Raw genomic sequence first — 6,852 nt, 5'->3', positions numbered from 1 at the left:
CCTTCCAACACTGAATCACACAAAGTTGGGATCAGGAAGGGAAGTTTTGAGCATTCCTTGTTTAAGCAACAGTTACACTAAGAAAATTAAATTGGAAACCAGTGGTATTCATCAATGTCAACATATTGGGAAGCACACAAATGACATATTCTTTAGGTATAGGTCTGGCCTTTGGGGGTGGCTTAAATCACACTACTGACAAGTAACTGGGTCAGTCTTTTAATTCACAGGCATAATTAGGACCATCCCACATTCGCTCATGGTGATGGCCTGTTGACTCTTGACTTTTCATCTCTACTTACTATATATCCATCTATCCATCAATCAATCCATTGACAAGTATATATTAATCAACCACTATGTGACAAATACTGAGCTAGGCCTTGGAAATGCAGAGACAAAAGAATGACACTCTTTGTCTTCAATGAGCTTCTTATTGTCATTTATCCTTCATTCTTTTTTAAATTTTTAAATTTTTTTTGCAGGAGGGAAAGCAGGGCAACTGGGGTTAAGTGACTTGCCCAAGGTCACACAGCTAGTAAGTGTATCAAGTGTGTGAGGCCAGATTTGAACTCAGGTCCTCCTGACACCAGGGCCGGTGCTCTACTCACTGTGCCACTTAGCTGCCCATCCTTCATTCTTAAAAAGGACAGATGACATTACAAGGGTGATGTCTTGACTTGCACATGAATTGGATTTAAGTGAGGTAGAGTTATGCAAAGTCATCAGCCATGTTGTCTCTTCCAGAGTCACTGGAGTCCAAGACAAAAGTCAAGACAACTGGCAGTGGTCCCCAGTAGGCTTACACCTTCAGTGGGGAGGCACTAACAGGCAAGAGGACCAGGAAAAGTATAATGCATTTGATGTTACTTGAGCTGAATCTTGAAGGAAATCACAAATTCTAAGAGATAAAGGCAAAGAAGGAGAGCATTCAAGAAATAGAAGACAGTCGTTGCAAAAGTACGATGACAGGAAATGAACTGTTATGTATTCAGAACTCCAAGAAGGCTGATATGAATGGACCATGTGGAGAGGAGTAATGTAGAGTAAATCTAGGAAGAAGTTGGAATTATGTTGTAAAGGGTTTTAAAGGTAGAGGAGTCAGTATCTGATCCTAAAGAAAATAAGGAACCACTGGAGTTTATTGAGAAGAGAGGTGATGTGATCATAGTTGTATTTTAGGAAAAATCACTTTAGAAGACATACGGAAATCAATATACAAAAGTAGTTTGGGGCCAGACTTTTAAGTACTTCTGTAAGTAAGGTGAATTTTAGTGGAAGTAAGGTGGATTTTAGTGTGTATAAGGTGGATTTTTGTTATTATTTCTTAAAGTTCAGTTTCCCAGGATCTATAGCCATAACAAATTCTGTTTCCCAGGCTTGTGGTTCAAAACATCTTTACCACACTTGCACAGCATTATATGATGATAAATAATATAAACATGTGTGCTGAAATTGTAAACATCCATTAGGATTGCGCAGCAAGATATAGGGATGAGGTGATGTAAACTTGTGAGGTTGTTGCTGGCAATATGTCTTCTTTGTCTGATGCCCTATAAAACAGGTGGACATTGGTTTGTGAGTAGGGGAAACTTTATGGTTGAATGCACAAGCTAGAAGGCTGCGTGCCTTGATTGGCCCCCATCAAGGCTTGGGAGAGGGGTATCTGTGAGTGCCTCGACCAGCCCCCATTGAGGTTTGAGGGGATTTAAAAAATGCACAAGTTGGGCCTGTCTTGAATGACCCCATGGAGGCATAGGAGTGGTTGCCCCTCCACCTTCTTGCCAGCTTCTGCAAGAAGGGTGATTAGGGAATACTGTAGAAGTTCATGCTTATTATCAGCAATACTGTGTTAGAGAAGACTAGATTAGAATAAAACTTATTTTAACTCCTTTGAAGCTGCTGGGGAATACTATAGGAGTTTGTGCTTGTTATCAGCAAGACTGTGTTAGAGAAGACTAGACTAGAATAAAACTTATTGTTAACTCCTTTGAAGCTGTTTTCCTGTCTGACCAGATCAAGAGTGAACCTGTTAGAGGCTGGAGTCTGAAACCTCCAGTGCCTCCTGTGCATTATCTCTCTAACAACTTCAAAAACAAATGAGTTTATATTTAATCCTAGAAATAATAAGGAACCTTAGAGTTTATTGAACAGGAAAGGTACATGAGATTATAAGATCCTGACTCAGTCCTGGCCAGGGGATCAGGTTTGGGATTGAGATTGCATGAGATAATCATAAATCTTCTAACATCTAAAAGAGATTTATTTCTTTATGTTTGACAAGAACACAACATTGGTTCATTGGGGACAACTCCAATGACTCAATATTTGCATGGTGGCATAGCCAGTCAGAAGTTTGTATGTCAAGACTGAAGATCCTTCAACTCATAACCTGGACTTTTGTATTTACATGACCAGGAAACTACAGAGGGAAAGAAGGAAAGAAGGAAGGAAGGAAGGAAGGAAGGAAGGAAGGAAGGAAGGAAGGAAGGAAGGAAGGAAGGAAGGAAGGAAGGAAGGAAGGAAAGAAGGAAGGAAGGAAGGAAGGGAAGGAGAGAGGGAGGAAGGAAGGGAAGGAGAGAGGGAGGAAGGAAGGAAAGGAGAGAGGGAGGAAGGAAGGAAGGAAGGAAGGAAAGAAAGAAAGAAAGAAAGAAAGAAAGAAAGAAAGAAAGAAAGAAAGGAAGGAAGGAAGGAAGGAAGGAAGGAAGGAAGGAAGGAAGGAAAGAAGGAAGGAAGGAAGGAAGGAAGGAAGGAAGGGAGGGAGGGAGGGAAGGAGGAAAGGAAGAAGGAAAACTTGGAAGAGCAACTATTGTGAGCCTGAGAATCTCATTTGGCACCAAATCTATTACTCTTTTCCATTACCTCATGCTGCTTCTATGTGAGATGGGAAGCCAGGCAGACCTCAGCAGCCCTTGGACACCCACAAAATTTGTCCAGCAATAGCCCTTGCCATGGTGCTTAAGAGGACAGATGCACAAGGGACTGAATTTGGGTAAGCCACTTAAACTTTTTGATCTCCAATTTTAATATAATGATACTTCAATCAATTTCCCTTTTGTATTTTTCACATTCTAACTTACACTAGTTTTTGTGCATATTTCTCATCCCCCTCTCTCTTCAACTATAAGCTAATTGTGTGTATTGTTTCATTTTTGTATCCCTGGCATCTAACATAGTGCTTTGTATGTATCATGTGGTTAAGAAATACTTAATTTTAACTTTTTGACTTAACAACAAGGTTGTTGCAAGGATCAAAGGAGGGGCTTGTGTGAACATATACTATAACCTAAAGGAATCATAAATTTTAATATAAAACTCTATTTTAAAAAATAAATGTCAGATTTCTAGTGATCAGATAATATGTCTCACTCTCAAAACTTGCCTTGAAGTTGGGTGTTTCTTAGTAAGATTGCTAATGATGAAAATAACTGGTTTGAGGGGCTAGAGAGTTGATGACAGAATCTCAAAGTTGGAAGGGTCCTTGAATTTGAATTTGGTCCTCCCTAATGTCCTTAACAAGGGATCATCCATCTAACTCTTGCTTGAAGACACCTTGGGTGGCAAACCTACTACCTGTGTCAGCCCACATCACTTTTGGACAGCTGTCATTAGTATGAAGTTTTCCCTTATCTTAAACCTAAATCTGCTTCTCTACAACTTCTGCCTTTTGTTGCTAACTCTTTGGTTTGGAAGCAAGAAGTACAAATATGCCTTTCCTTCCCTCCACCAACCCTTCAAATACTTAAAGACATCTCTACACCTCCCCCTCCATCTTCTAATCTTTCTTTTCTAGGCTAAACATCCTAAATTCCTTCAATCAGTCCTCCTGTGACATAATCTTGAGGTTCTTTCCCATCCTGGTCTTGTTCTTACTACGTTTATCTCTTCCACATCATGGGGTAAGGGGAGCAACACTCCCATGAGCTGGACAATCCTTGTAAAATTTTTTGGCCCTCCCTTCATACCAGAGAAGAACTGTGTATATTTCTGAGTTTCTAAACTTTTTCTGTGTCATCTGCTGGCCTTCACATGTTGTCTGCAGCTTCCACAAAACTCCCAAAATATTCCCATTTAATTTCTTATGCCAACCTGTGATATAGCGAAACTGTGATAGGGAAAGTTGCAGTGTGGAAGGGGAGTTTCTAAACTTTTTCTGTGTCATCTGCTGGCCTTCACATGTTGTCTGCAGCTTCCACAAAACTCCCAAAATATTCCCATTTAATTTCTTATGCCAACCTGTGATATAGCGAAACTGTGATAGGGAAAGTTGCAGTGTGGAAGGGATAATTATAGTTGTGTATTTCAGCAATCATTAACAACAACAACCCATCAAATTTGAAATGAACACTAAAGTCACCTTAATGGACAAGGACAATAGAATAGTTTTGTAATTGACATATTCTGTAGACATTAAGAACAAAGAAACCATTTATATGTTTCAAAAATAAGATGTGTGTTACTAAGTGAGACAGGAGTCCAGTTTATTCTATTGCGAAACTAATACAGAGATCCGAGTTCCGTGTTGAGGTCTATTCTTGGTATGGACCATGAATCGCACCAGTGGAGAAAGAATCATTCTTGATATCAGGCCTGTCAGAGTGCTATGAAGATGGTGATGCCCAGGCATACAAGGGTTTCTCTGATGTGGCTTTACATTACCTTGTTATCCTGTGGTAGCATCTTCATCTTTGATTCTTTATGTCAATCCGCAACTTACCATCTATGAAACCTTGTCATGGGAAGGCCAAATTCTCATTTTTGGTAACCATTGGCTGATAGGAATCTCCACCTTGTGCATTTTTTTTCTGCATCGAGCAAAGTATCTAGCCGGGCTTGGAAAACATTTCTGACACATCAAAAATGCCTGATTCTTCCAACTTGATCCAATCAATGATTACATGTGTAAGCCCCGAGGCAGTTAGTTTTTCTGTTGTTGATTCCACTATTAATTCTCATACCCGTTTAACATCTGTGCCCTACCATCAGGGGTATACTAGTATCAGCTATTATGGGTTCCAGATTGTTCAATTTTCCGTGTGAGCATTTACATCTTGGAAATCAGCAAGCTACAAATCAGGGCTTGATTTATTGTTTTGTTGATATCAAGACTCAAGAAAATGATGGGGGAAGTGACAATAATATGTATGAAACAGTCTTCAGAGAGTCAGTTGTTAGAAACTTTCCCACCCCTGCCTTTTCATATCGCAACTACCATAATTCAGGATCTCATTACCTATCACCTGGATTATTGCAACAACTTCCTAATTGATCTCCCTACCTCTAGTCTCTTTCCTTTGAACTATTCTCCACACAACTGTGGGAAATCACTATAGAAGATTGTTGCTTCTGCATAAAAGCCAAGTTCCTAAACAGGATGCAGGTGTTTCAGTGGCAACTGGAAAGACCCTTCTTGAAAACAGGCATAGACTCACGTGGGGAGTTTAGGCACTTTGGATAGGCTGTAAACCCTATGGTGCCCACCCAATGGGGAAACAGGGGAGGGAAATATGAATTGAGGATAAGGAATAAAAGCTGTGTATTTGTCTCAAGGGCTGTGCCTACTTGTTGGGCACCTGCTGTTGCAAGAATGTCCTTCCCAACTCACCAGTGACTTCCTGCAGTTCTTGGTAAGATGCTTGTTTCTCCACACAACCTTGTGGAAGATATCTGTTTCCAAACAGATATTCTTCAAATACAAACCTAGAAATGTTACTTCCTACTAAAAGATTTTTAGTATTTGTAGGCTAAAGTGGAATTAGCAAACTTTTTTAAAGAAAAGTTTTTGGGCAACTTAATTTCAATATAATTCATTTCCTTTGTAATCCTATATGTTTCATTTCATGCATTTTTGAAGCATTCTTATGAGAACGGGTTCATAGGCCTCAACAGGCCACTGAAGGAGTCCATGATACAAGCAAGGTTAAGAACCCCCGGCGTAGGATAACATGCAAAATCCTCAGTAGTGGATCTGCCATTTGTCTGGCTCCCACTGGCCACTTGCTACCTATGTGACTTTGAACAAGTTATTTAATCTCTCTGAGCCTCAGTTTCTTTTCTATTTTTAAGTAGTTTTATATATTTATTATTTTTATTTCATTTTGCTATTACTTTCTTTCACACACACTTTCCATTCCTATCAAACTTGCTAATTCTTCACCGTGGTGATGCTGTTCTTGAGTGATTTCACTTGTGTCTGACTCTCTATGACCTCATTTGGGGTTTTCTTGGCAAAGATACTAGAGTGGTTTTTCCTTCTCCAGTTCTTTTTATGAGGAAACTGAGGCAAATAGAGTTTAATGACTTGGGCAGGGTCACACAGTAAGTAAGCACCTGAGACCAGATTTTAACTGAGGTCCTCCTGACTCCAGGACCGGAACTTTATCCACTTCACCACCTAGCTGCCCCATACTATTCTCTGTGCATGACATTTAATCTCATACCTACATACAAGTGGTCTCTCTCATCTGGAACCTGTTCTTTCCTTACCTACAAATGACAGAATCCCTAGTTGCTTTCCAAGCACAGCCTAAATGCCTCCATGCAGCCTTTCCTGATTTACTCCCACCTTCTTCAAATTACTTTGTATATACTGTGTGTGTGTGTGTGTGTGCGCGTATACATATACACACATACATATACGTATACATAAATGCATATGCAGATTTGTATATGTTTTGTGTATGCTTCCTTATGTCCATTTCCCACCCTCTCCCCTCTAGTAGAAAATAAGCTCTTGGAGGGCAGGGATTTTTTTTTTTGTTTGCTTTTGCCTTTCAGGCCTATGACAATACTTTGTACATAGCAGATGTTTAATAAAAGATGCATTTGTAGAATTGAAGTACACAAGGTCCT

Source organism: Trichosurus vulpecula, chromosome 5 (genome assembly GCF_011100635.1).
Source record: "Trichosurus vulpecula isolate mTriVul1 chromosome 5, mTriVul1.pri, whole genome shotgun sequence".
Taxonomy (NCBI): Eukaryota; Metazoa; Chordata; class Mammalia; order Diprotodontia; family Phalangeridae; genus Trichosurus; species Trichosurus vulpecula.
The sequence above is the reverse complement of the archived record's forward strand: the minus strand, read 5'-3'. Positions refer to the sequence as shown.